The following is a 13,688-nucleotide window of genomic DNA, read 5'->3' as shown; positions in this document are numbered from 1 at the left end:
CAGATAAGTGTCGCAGTAGAAGGAGTTCAGTGGGTGGTTGCCCTCTTTTGGCGACAAGCCTTCGTTCGTACAACTTGGGCCTTAATGGCATCGGGTGAACTCACCCTGAGCAGCTGTCACATCTCTAGGGCAGCCTGCATGCCTTTGTGTTGTGTATTCATAGGCTAATTTTCTGCCGGATGATACACCCATAGATCAAACTTATTTGCTACATCTTTTCCTGCAAAAATCTGATCCTTAAACTCAAAAGGTTTGTTTCCTTGCATTATTTTAGATATTTCCCTTTTAAGTTGAATTTTTAATTGTACAAGGGAAATATTAGCCATTACGTTAAGTGCTGCCGTAGTTCTGTATGCCTTAGTTATAAGGATCAACAGAATAGACCGATTTCACCTGGGAGTTGTACTACTCCGGCCGGCGGCCGCGGTGCGTGGCGTACGCGTGGATTAAAAGTTCCAAGAACTTCTTGTCTAGCCTTACTCTCTCAACATTCATTTCATTCTGGTTCCATAGAACAAAGTCAATGTATTCTCTTTCCCAGACAAACAATGTGCTTGGTGGTAGTACCGGTGCCTGGTCTTCAGCTGAAGTGTATTGTCGCATTCAGCTACGCAGCTGTTGCAGTCGGACAGCAGGTCGGCTAACCGTCCGTCTTTTACTGTCCATGGACATTTAACTTCTACTAGTCCTCTGCCACAACACTCACATAGTACCAGCATGTCGGGTGTCGCACCCAGAAAGATGTGCTGCTGTGAGATTAAAAACCCAGCTTCCTGAAACTGTGCTCCTATGTGAAGTTCAGCTGCTCGTTCTTTATATTTTTTCAGTGCATTGGGCTCATTTTGCCTACCATACCTAATGGCAGGTGATGTAGCCTTGTTATCATGTGGATAGCAGATACGCTTAACCAGGCTCAAGGATGGGGCATCAACTTTAGTATGACAAACATCATACAGGGTTGAAGCTTTCACCCTTCCTGCTCTGTATGAGAACCACTGAGTGGTCATATGCTGGCTCCTTGTCCTTGATTCGATGCTGCAAACAGCTTCCTCACTTATTTCAAGCTTGTCATGTATCTCATGGCATTCCTTCAGAAGCTCATGATGGCTTAGCTTCTGAGCCGATAGGCGGTACAGTCGTCGAAGATCGGCCCCTTTGCAGCGTCTCACTGCTGGCACATACATGTCGCTGAAGGCTGGATCTGTGCTTGCCACAGCTGGCCGGTGACCTGAAGCGACCACGGCGGTGAAAAAGCTCGTCCACTCGTCTTCTGTGGGCGCTGATGGCAGGGCAGAGGCTTTAGGCGCACAAGTCGTACTGGCGCCGGCACCCAAGCGTCGTTTTTTCATCGCCAATGACGCAAAATCCATAGCGGCAATCGGCCTCACCTCCACTTTCCTGATATGTGTCGGCAGCCAGGCGTTAGCGCCGTCCGTGCATGAGCGCTCCTGCCGCACGCGCACGCCATACTCGACGTAAAAGAGCAGTGCCGCCACATGGGAGCACGCCTCGCCGTTCCCGGCCATGCAAGTGCAGTGTGCGGCAACGACGTCGCCGTCTTTCTTGCAGAGAATCCACGCTTCAACAGGTGGCTTGTTGAGGCTCTGCGAATTGTTGACCTGGACAGAAAATACAGTATTACACTCTGCTAACAGAACAAAACATCTCAACGTACCTTTGTCTTGACAATCACAGAGTCGGAAGAAACATTCTTCACGCATGGCTCGCGCACCCAACCGCTAGTCACAAAATTGTGGCCTTCTAATGCTTTCCGTGCCTTTAGTTGCTGGCGGGTGATAAAGCTGGTACTCAAGACAAGGAACTCGATGTCTGCTGCGTCAACTCGCGGCCACAGGTTCACGTCTGTAACGTAATCACTCTCACATAGTTGAAACGGGTCCACACCACAAAGGGCGACTTTTTGATCGTAGCGCGCCCGATCGTCCACGCACAGCGTTCCTGCATAATTCACTTTATCATGCGTCATTTCACCTCACGCACTGTGGCGACTTCCCCGACTGCTTCTTCCTGCGCACCTACTACCTGCTCCATTAATTCGACTCCCGTATGGTCTGTGCCCTCGACATTGCTTATTGCTACCAAGCCTTTCATATCATATTCGTCCTTAAGCGACTGCCAGGCTTCCTCTGAGAGCAAACAGTCTGTCCTCAACACCAGTTTGTCGGTCAGGGTGCATACCATCGGCACTGCCTCTTTGATGTCTGTGAAAATGCCTTAGTCGCAGCTTACCGTGAGTGGAACAATCGCAAGTTTGGCCTGCACCTTCTCCCCGAAAGCCGATACCAACTCAATGGCTCCATGCGTCTTAACGAACTGGTGGGGTACCATGCTCTCGCGCACTACCGTAATTTCAGCCCCGTGTCAAGAATCGCATTAATCCGCCTATTCTGACAGGCCAAGGAAATAGGCTTCAGCTCACTTTGTGCCGCTACTCCTTCCTGTGTCGCTACGCGTGCAGAGAGGCTTTCCCCTTTTTTGCGCGGGGTGCCTTCAGGGCAGCTTGTCCCACGCCGCGAGGACATTCAGCCTTCCTATGCCCCATTGACCCGCACGAGAAGCACCCCCTGTGCCTCGGCTTTCCGTCTGGCGGCTGCGTGTACCCCGCCTCTCGCTCTCCTTCTCGCACACTGTGGCTTGCCACAACTCTCGGCTCGTGCCTTTTGACTGCACTGTTTTTTCCCTGCGCCTCATCGAACGTTTGTAAGAACGCGGCAAGCGCTGGTGCTTTCTTCCACCCGTCACCCTCCTGCAAGGTTACATAGCGAAGGGCGTCGTCAGATAGCATGCTCTTTAATTGGTCGGCCACTAGTAACTTCTCCTAAAAGACAAATGAGTCTGATCAACAGACCACCGGCCTAAAGCCACACTTTCGCACGGCAATTCTGATATGCTAGCCACGCATGCCGATACAGAGCGGAATACATAAGATGTCAACCTGCCCTAGCGCAACGTGGTGCAAGTGACATCACAATAGCACTACTGCAGCGTGTGCTCGTCAAGGAAGCCAAGACCGTGCTTGGAGCAATTCTGTGTTGCGTCACGGAAGAGCGGAACCTTGACGTCACCGCCGACACTTAGCGCGCAGAAAACACCGGAAGAATGGCTGTTTGGTTCAACGACATATTAGCACTGCGATGCGCGTCGCTACAATCGTCGACAACTCGACAGGGAGTGCAAATGATTGGACGTGTATGGCTGCACATGCCAGTTCGCCGCAGAAGACTATAGAAAAAACTAAACCCGCAACTCGAGGAACACTTCCTCGGCGTACGTGCGGAGCGCCTGCGCACCCAGCACCGCGCCGCTACGGACGTCGAAAAGAGGCGTGCATCTCCATGGTCCTGGTGCTGGCTCATTCCCCCTCGCGAGACGACTGAGAAAATGTCAAGCTGCGAAAAAGATATGGTTGGGGAGCTGGAATAATTCCAAGAGAAACTTAAGGAAAGCTCAATGAGCTTAAAGAGGTGGAAATAAGAGTCCGTGAAAGCCCCGCGGTCGTCTGATTGCTGTCAACCTGACCGCTGCTTCCGAGGTGCGCGCGAGCACCCGTGCGCAGGCGCTGGTATCTGACATGTACAGATTTCTGCGACCCGCATGCGCAGGCGGGCTTCAGCTTACGCCCTTGTCCGTACGCCTATAAGGTGTCCATGTTGTTAGCCCTTAATACGTAGCTGTTACCGTCCCTACTGGATCCTGGAACGATATGATGGACTTAAGGGCACAGGGTAAGATAAAATTAGAAAAAAAATAGTTTTTTTTTCTTTTGCAAGTTGAGAAGCTCCGTTCTTTCTACACATGTTCCATGATCGCAGTTTCCTCAGAAAGCCATATTTCGGGCTGAAAAACGCTTTTTCCGAAACCAAGTAGTCAGCGGCTACGCCCTCTTTCCGGATACCCTCGGCGTTTATCGCCAATTTTTTCAACCAAAACGTCCACCACCTGATTTGAAAGCTTGTCTGAAATCAGCTACATATAAAAAATTGTTTGCCAACTATTGCTCAGCTCTCTTTTTTAGCCAAGATAATCCTGAGACGCTGCACACGTTTTTTCCACGTTTCTGCAACTTTCATGCAGCTGCGTACGAGTGCTTTCCTTGCCGATGAGTATTGTACTTTGTGCCGGTGTTGGTTGTTGTTGATAAGATGAGATGCCTAGAGCAAAGAAGGCCTTCGGCAGGCGCGAATTTCACGGCAACCGTTACACTCATCGTGCAAAATCAAAATGATGTCCATGACCTAATGAGACGCCGAACGCGCCACCTCCTCGACATCGAAGCTTTCAAGATTTTCTGTGTGCTTCAAGGAAAAGGATGTGCTACAGAGCAGCAGCGAATATGCCTTAACGAACATGGACGGCATTTGTGCCGCAATTACAGAGTTGTGGAAGTGCGGTGGAAGGGTTGAGCTCACCGAAATTCTGACAAAGCGAGCGTTTGTTAGGCTTCAGACCCTTTGGATGGCAGCACTGGACGCTGTTATTTCATTTAATGATGGTAGCATCGCAGGGGCCAACGTTTTGAAGGCGTGTGGATTGAACCCAGGGCGCCGCACCATCGAGTGGCTGAGGGAAGCTGACCACAAGCGTATGTACTTTGTGGACCGAGCACCACGACAGCTGACAAAAGAGGCCCGGCAAGCAAAATTACAAGCCCAAACGCTAAATATTGACTGCGACAGTGACTACGAAGTAGGGGGCTATTAAACCAATGGCTATGAATGTATTTGTGCAAATAAAAAATTGTTTTTAACATCTTTTTTCACTTTAGGCTCTCCCAGCAGGGAGGCGTCTGCAGCATGCAGACGTTGGTGAGTGGCGACACCACGGGGTTAACCCGAGCATCCGCAGGGACATCCCCACAGGGGGATGATGGTGAACAATGCGTCACCACGGACCCGAGCATCCGCGCTTAGCCGTGCGTGGCATCGCCGTGTCCGGGGAAAAGGGGATCCTGGTGGTTGAGTCGATGCCGAGCGTTTGGACCTTTAAGGCCCCTCGGCGGAGGCAACACACCACTTTGGCCCCAGCTTCCTGTAGACGGCACCTCCGGCCTGACCCGACCGGGGGAAATCGGCAGTCGCCTTTTCCTGTTCTCCTCTCCATCTTTCACTTTCCTATCTCCTTTCTTACAACTCTCCTGTATCCTCCTCTCTTCTTCGTTTTTTCCTCTTTTTCCTGGCGGCGAGGGTTAACCGTGTGTGACCAACTACCCTGAGTTGAGTCATATTAGGTTATAGTTAAGGTGTACAGCTGGCATAGGCAGGACTTTCTTTCAAGTTCCTGTCGCGTCCCCTTGTTGGACTCCATGGTGGGTGGCTGGCACCATGACCGAAAAACATCAATTTTTTATGGCTCCCCCCCTTTCAAAACCTGATCGCCCTCTCAAAAGAGGGCGGACCGATGCAACAGCTCAGTTCCTCAACAGAAAAGAAACGTTCCCAAAGTATCATGTTATTCATAGCGAAATAACAGAGCAACCAGCCAGAAAGATATCCCCATTCATAGTTACTAAGAGTCTGTCAGATGCCTTGGGCCCCGGCTACAGGGTAACAAAACTAGCAAGTGGTGACCTATTGCTCGAAATCAAAGATAACACGCAACATGAAAAACTGCCAAACATTGTGTCTTTTGGGGAGGTTGCAGTCTCTGTCACTGCACACCGATCCCTGAACACTGTCAGAGGTGTAATTTCTGAAAATGATCTTCTTTTGCTCACCGAAAAGGAAATGTTGGAAGGTCTTAGTGACCAAGATGTTGTAAATGTGCACCGAATAAAAATCAGAAAAGATGACAAGGAAATAGCAACCAAACACTTAGTACTCACTTTTGCCTGTAGCACACTCCCTGAATCTATTCAAGTTGGCTATGAAAAAATCCGAGTTCGCGCCTACATTCCAAACCCCCTTCGGTGTTTTAATTGCCAGAGGTTTGGTCATGGCTCCCAGAGTTGCCGTGGCCATCAAACATGTGCAAAATGTGCATCAAGAGAACATAAATCCGAGAACTGTCAAGCATCACCACACTGCACAAACTGCGAAGGCGAACACCCAGCGTATTCTAGGTCTTGCCCATCATGGAAGATGGAAAAGGAAATCATAACATTGAAAACAAAAGAAAACATTTCATTCAAAGAAGCACGTAAACGATTTTCACAGTCTAATCCATTCGCCTTCACAGCTAGGACAAACTTCGCGGATGTGGTGCGCAGGGGCGGTGCATCACACCGCAATCAGGCACCTGCCCAAGTCTCGTTTACCGGGACACAGGCAGCGCCATCAATGCCCCAGGCAGGGACAGCGAAAGCTGCCCTGTCGTCTCCCAAAAAGGTCCAGCCGTCCCTTGAGTCGGCGGACAACCAGGCTACTCCCCGCCGTGGGAGGCCTGAAACCCGCACACGCACGGTTTCCTCGCGGGCTTCCAGCACCTCCTCCGAGGTGATGGATGTCACCCCTGGCACGTCCGTCCCGCTCGGGCGGCACAGCTCACTCGAGTGTCGCAAAGGACGGGCCAGAATAACGGGACCCGAAAAGCCAGAAACTTAGGTTTCAGCTCAATCTTTCCAAAAAAAAAACAAGAAAACAACAAAAATGGCTTTTTTAATCCAATGGAACTGTAGAGGACTTATAAAAAACTACAGTGATGTAACAGATCTTTTAATTTCACTTTCCCCAGTCATTTTTTGCTTACAAGAGACCAATTTAGGCCCGCAACACAAAAACATTCTGAAAAAAATATCAAGTGTTTCGTTGCGACCGACAGCAAGCATGTCGGCTCTCTGGAGGCGCTGCTATCGTTGTTCAGAGTGGTGTTGCAGCTCGCGAAGTCAAACTTCAGACTAAATATGAAGCTGTTGCAGTCACCGTTCTTCATTTTAAAACGATCACAATATGTTCCATCTATCTTGAACCACATATAACAGTAACACTTGAGGACATGGAAGAACTTTTAAAACAACTACCAGAGCCATATCTTTTAGTCGGAGATTTTAATGCCCACTCCTCCTTCTGGGGAAGTGATCAAACTGATACTAGAGGTCGCATTTTAGAAGATTTTATACTGTGCAACAATGTGTGCCTACTCAATACAGGAAAGCACACCTATTGCTCTCCAAGTACTGGAAAAACTAGCCCCTTAGATTTATCTTTTAGTTCACCGTCAGTTTTTACAGTTTTTAAATGGGAAGTCCTGGACAACCCTTATGGAAGTGACCATTTGCCAGTAATTATCAGCATACCATCGTCACCTTTAATCATCCAAAGTAAACCTCGCCGTTGGAAACTACACTTAGCCGACTGGTCACTCTTTCGAGAAAAGGCCAGCCTGGATAATATATACTCCGATAGCCTTAGCGTTGACGAACTGAATGAAATCTTCACAACCTGTATCATAGCTGCTGCGCGCCTAGCGATTCCTCAGTCCTCGGGAGTGGTAAGACAAAACCACAAGTTCTGGTATACACAAGAATGTAAAGAAGCTAAAAAGAAACAAAATAAAGCCTGGGGAATTTTTCGACGATACCCAACACAAGAAAACCTTATATCATCCATAAATAGTACAATCAGTTCCAAAAAAATGTGGGAGCAAGTTCGTAAACTAAATGGCAGCTTCTCCCCATTCACAATTCCTTTTCTGACACCCCCTGGTACCCAAACAAGCATCGGTGAACAAGCAGACATACTAGGAGAACATTTCTCTACAATTTCCAGTTCCTCGCATTATACACAGTCATTCTTAAAGTATAAGAACACAGCCGAAAAACAAAGACTCCCAACTAACAGCAGTACCAAGGAGCCTTACAATAACCCAATTACTCTTCAGGAAATCCATAAAGTACTGTCCGCCGGTAAAATGACTGCACCCGGCCCAGACGAAATACATTATGAAATGCTAGCTCATCTCTCGGAACCTGCCATAGAGGCACTTTTAAGATTTTTTAATAAAATATGGGTATCAGGAAAAATACCGGACACCTGGAAAAAAGCAATAATTGTCCCTCTCCTGAAACATGGAAAACCATCAACCTCCCCTGATAGTTACAGGCCTATAGCACTCACAAGTTGTCTTGCAAAATGTTTTGAAAGCGTATTGAATACTAGATTAATGTTCATCCTCGAATCCCGTGAACTTCTGGACGTCCACCAATGTGGATTTAAAAAAGCACACTCAACAACTGACCATCTTGTCCGCCTTGAAAACACAGTACGAGAAGCTTTCATTCATAAACAACACTGTTTGGCAGTCTTTGATATGGAAAAAGCTTACGACACTACCTGGAGGTTTGGCATTCTCCGCGACCTAGCAGATCTAGGTATCCGTGGAAGGATGCTGAACTGCCTGAAAGATTTTCTGTCCGACCGTTCATTTCAGGTACGCCTGGGTTCAACACTTTCGAGGAACTTCATTCAAGAAAATGGAGTACCGCAAGGATGCATTCTAAGCACTACACTCTTCGTCATAAAAATGAATTCGCTAGCAAATTTCATTCCAAAGTCCATTATGTATTCAGTCTATGTCGATGACCTTCAGATTGCATGTACATCCTCCAGCTTATCAACCTGTGAGAGGCAAATACAACTAACATTAAACAGACTAGTGATATGGGCAGATAGAAATGGTTTTAAGTTTTCCCCATAGAAAACAGTAGCGATTCTTTTCTCACTAAAAAGAGGCTTGCAGAATGACCCTACCCTAAATTTGAACAGAACTATACTGCCAGTAAAAGGAGAACATAAATTTCTAGGCATAACATTCGACAAAAGACTTACATTCCTACCGCACATAAACACACTAAAAAAGAAAGCCTCGCAATCTTTAAACATACTCAAAGTACTCTCAAGGAAACATTGGGGGTCTGATAGAACATGTCTTCTGCACATATATCGCTCGTTGGTACGTTCATCCTTGGATTATGGGTGCATTGTGTACGGCTCAGCAAGACCATCTTACCTAAAAAAATTAGATTCAGTACATAACTCAGGCTTGCGCCTCTCATGCGGTGCATACAGGACATCCCCCATAGTAAGCCTCTATGTAGAAACAAATGAACCCTCACTAGAAATTAGAAGAACCACTCTAACGTGTGCATATGTCCTTAAAGTACGGTCACTACCAAAACACATCTGCTATCCGGTTGTAACAAAATGTCCTTCTAGAATAATATTTGCAAACAAACCTCAAGCTACCAGGCCACTGCTCTTGCGTTTTGAAGAGATGTGCCAAAATCTCGATATGCAGGACACACTACCTGACGTTGCCTGAAGACGAGACCCACTACCTCCATGGTACAATTTTCCTGTAATCTGCGACTTCACACTTACACAGTTCCGTAAAAAGAAAACTCCACAACAGCATATCATACAAGAATTTCTTGCACTGAAAGAAAAATACAGTAGCTTTTCAGAATTTTATACTGATGGTTCAAAAACAGATAATTATGTAGGAAGCGCGGTAGTACGAGGGAATTGGGAGGAAACAGTAAGACTTCCGCAGTGTGCATCTGTTTTCACTGCCGAATGTTACGCCGTATATGTTGCCATAGAAAAAATAGTAAACGAGAACGTCAAGAACGGTATCATTTATACAGACTCCTTAAGTGTGCTTACAGCTCTCCACTCTCGAAATGCTATCACTCCTCTACTCGGTGACATCATACACAACATAGTAACATCCACAGCTAAAGGACACAACATAAAACTATGTTGGGTCCCGAGTCATGTAGGAATAGAAGGCAATGAGAGAGCAGATTTATGCGCTGCCCAAGCACGTGACAAGCAAATAAAAAATGTAAATGTGCCGCATCGAGACTGCATAAACTTAGTAAATCTTAAAGCAAGGCAAAAATGGCAATCTGCTTGGAATAGTGAAATAAACAATAAACTACATTTGGTAAAACCTGTTTTAGGAGAATGGAAGTCATGTGTACACCAAGAACGTTTCAAAGAAGTGATTATCTGCCGTCTCCGTATAGGTCACACGCACCTTACACACAACTTTCTGCTCACGAAACAAGATAAACCAGTTTGTGCATGTGGAGGTGAACTTACAGTTAACCACATTTTATTTTCATGTTCTAAACTCGAAAAACTAAGGAAAAAGTGCTTTTCTCTGTTTTACACGCAAACCATTCCTTTCCACCCAGCGCTACTCATAGGCGATAATGCAATTGTGGACATATCTTGTGTTTTTAAGTTTTTAACTGAAGCAGGTTTTCTCAACAAAATATAAATCATGACCCACAGCTTCACATGATGTCCCTCAGCCATTTCCTCACTCGTGAAGAAAGGGCTGAGGCTTTTATTTGATTGGTCGGGTTCCTCGACATCCTCGCCCAGCCAAGGATGGCTGCTGAGGCTACCTGACCTTTTTAAAGCTTTTACCTTTAGCAATTCTTAAATCTTTTTCTCTGTTATTAGTAGATAGGTAAATTTTTAGGCCCTTTACACCACTGATCACCTTTTCACATTTTTATTAAATCGCACAGAAATTATTATACCTTGTGTTTGGCGCATGATGGCCTTAGCTGGCCTATGTGCCATTAAACCTAACATAACATAACATAACTTTAGGCTCAATTATCTCGAAACTGTTTTTTTTCTTACAAAGGTACCATTATTTCCAATGTCTTTCAAGACAGACAGCTGATTTTCTTTTGCAACCATCTACATAAGTGTTGGCAACTACTGAACTAGAATTAAGCAATTTTACTTAGTAGTTTTTCCGTTATGAATTTTCAAATGTGAACAGAAAGCCGAAATTTATGTACTACAGTTAGAAATTTCATTAAAAATAAAATGTTCAACACATTTCAATTATTCTAGTTCAGTAAAAAGAGCGCAAAATTTGGAACAAAATGATATATATATTACCAGGGTACACCTATTAGTTGGCGAGAAACATGTACCTCAACATGGCCTAAAATGCATGGGAAGTATAGGGCTTACCCTGTGCCCTTAAATACAAAGTAGTTTCCGGTGGAGCGACTACCTCCAATGTTACCGAGAAAGCTCTGATACGTTTAACATACATCGGAGGACATTTATACGCACAAATGAACATTTCTTTCGACACGTTGTGTTGTCTTCGGAGTTTCATTGCTCTTATCGAGCGCAGATATCTTGATATCTTTGCTGTTACCTACGCTTCAAAAGGTATATCTTAAAATTAAGCATCACACTGGTCAAATTCTGCTATGAGTTCCATTATTTTAACTTTCAAGCGAGAGGCAATTCTCTCTGGCATCCTGTCAAGGTCATATCTATAGACTGCCCAAAAGCCTCATTTTCTGTGCTGTGCTTGCCCAGCTGTGAAAGGAGCTGCTGCTTGAAAGTGTCACAACCCCTTCCTTTCTTTGACCGTTTTGAGGGTGGCTCGCTCAATGTGATGTCTTCCTGACTGGCAGGTTGACCAGGACTTGTTGCCGAGGGCTCCAGGTCTTCATCAATATTGGCGATGGGTGACGGTGCTGACGAATTACCTTGAATTGCGTTAAAGATTTCTTCTGCCGTTGAGGCGCTGTCATCACCTCTTGGCAGGCAGGGCACCTCAGCCCACGTTCCAGGTAGTCCTGAAAATACAGTTTTGACCTGTAGTAAAATGGCAGTTTGGGCGAGTTGGTTAAGCATCTTGTAATAAAAACAGCGCAAGGACACAGGACGAGAACGGAGAGTAGACACACACGGCGCTGAACTTGCAACTAAGTTTATTGGAAAAACACGCTGCTTTTCAAGGCAGGGCGTCAAGAAAGCGCGCGCATGCGCTTTGTCAAAAATACACTTATCGGGTAATAAAATGTCTCCTAAAGGCACGTGTGATTATCGGTGCTAACCACTGTTAAGCAACTTCATTTCCTTAGAGGACAATGCTACTGAAGGCTGGCTGACACATCTGTTTCCTTTCCTCAAGATATGAAATGCCTCTGCTACTTCCCTCGTGCTACGATCGTTATGTATGAACAAGATTTCGGTGTCAACGAAAAACGGGGTGCACTTACACTCGAGACAATGCTTGGCCAAGTTTGTTGAACTCTTCCCCAAAGAATTTTGGTGCTCCGAAAGCCGTACATTAATGCAGCGACCTGTCTGGCCAATATAAGTACAGCCACAAGACAGAGGAATCTGGTAGACCACAGCAACCTTACACGAGACGAACCTGTTTGCATGATTAATTTTACACCCTGTTTTCTTTCCCATTCCATCCCTCTTCCTTTGAACAGCTGCCCCCACTTTGCCTACCTTATTAGGTGCCGAGAACACAACGTTGACACCATACTTGGCCCCCACTTTCTTGAATCTGTGCGAAAGGGAATGTACGTACAGCATTACAGCTATATTCTTTGTTCTATCGTCCACACTGGCGCGCTGCTCAGAGTCCCGTTCGGCGGTTTTCAATTTTTTCAGGATCTTTTCCGCACACGACACAAGAACTGAGTCTGGGAAACCGGCCTGCTTACAGCGGTGTACCTGGGCGCAGAGGCTAGTCATCATTTTGTGAGAACAGGATTTCTTTAACGCCATACTCATGCACCCTGTTACTATCCCGTTTTTTACTAGTTTCGAGTGGCAAGACCTATAGTTCAGCAGGGGCTTCTCACTCCGAGGGGAGTATTGCCAGCACACGTGGTCTTTTTCGAAGACCAGCAGTAAGTCCAAAAATTGTAATGTGTTATGCTGAGGAATTTCATGCGTAAATTTCAGTCCGGACCCTTTCTTTACAAAACAATCTAAAACACTTGACACGATTTCTGCCTGAGGGGACTTCACAATCACAAGGTAATCATCAACATACCTAAAAATGCGTATAAAACCACCTGCCAATTCATTCGCCACTTCCTTGTCAACATGACTAAGGAAGATGCTGCTGAGCACCGGGGCTACTTTAGATCCTATACACACGCCAGACTTTTGCAAGACTGTTTGGTTTTCCCAAGAGACATACGTATTCTTGAGATAGAAGGTGAGGAGTTCCAGAAAGGATGCCGTAGAAATTCCGCATCTATCTTGAAAAGCATGCTCGTCATTTTGATCTTCAATGGATTGCTGTACATATTGCAGGAGAGGCACATGCGGTAGAGAAAAGAACAGATCTTCCACATCTATACTAAAACCAGAACAGTCTCCAGGGTTGTCACTGAGTAGAAAGTTAACAATTTCCTCTGAGTTTGGAACCAGGAACGGGTCATTCACATGCAGTGTTGAAAGATGTCTGTTTAGGTACGTGGAAACCACCAACTGCCAAGAGCGATGCTCGGAAACTATTGCCCTGAACGGAATCTCCGGCTTATGTGTCTTGGCCGCGAAGAAGATTTCCAGAACCCCTAGCTGAGCATCTTTCACCTTCTTTGCTAGCCCTTCTAAATTAAGTTTAAGCAGCAGAGCCTCTGCCTTCTGTTTACAACGTGCTGGTTTTACCTTGGCGGTCCTGAAATTCTTCATCACTGTATGGCGGGCTTTCTCGGCATAAAGGTCTTCCGATAAGACAACAAAAAACCCTTCTTTGTCCGACTGCACCGCTCGAAGCTGCCTATCACACAGATAGTTTACCAAGGAACTAAACCGGTTACTCTGTCCTTTAGTAGTCTCTTCCCCGCAGGGAGGCGTCTGCAGCATGCAGACGTTGGTGAGTGGCGACACCACGGGGTTAACCCGAGCATCCGCAGGGACATCCCCTCAGGG

General features: G+C 46.2%; 1 pseudogene; it reads right to left on the bottom strand.

Annotated features, from left to right (window-relative positions):
* Positions 1-405: 405 nt before the first annotated feature.
* LOC149360422 (uncharacterized) lies at positions 406-2,349 on the bottom strand (annotated as a pseudogene).
* Positions 2,350-13,688: the final 11,339 nt, after the last annotated feature.

This window comes from Amblyomma mixtum, chromosome 2 (assembly GCF_055824585.1).
Source record: "Amblyomma mixtum isolate Tamu chromosome 2, ASM5582458v1, whole genome shotgun sequence".
In the NCBI taxonomy this organism is placed as follows: Eukaryota; Metazoa; Arthropoda; class Arachnida; order Ixodida; family Ixodidae; genus Amblyomma; species Amblyomma mixtum.
The sequence above is the reverse complement of the archived record's forward strand: the minus strand, read 5'-3'. Positions and strand labels throughout refer to the sequence as shown.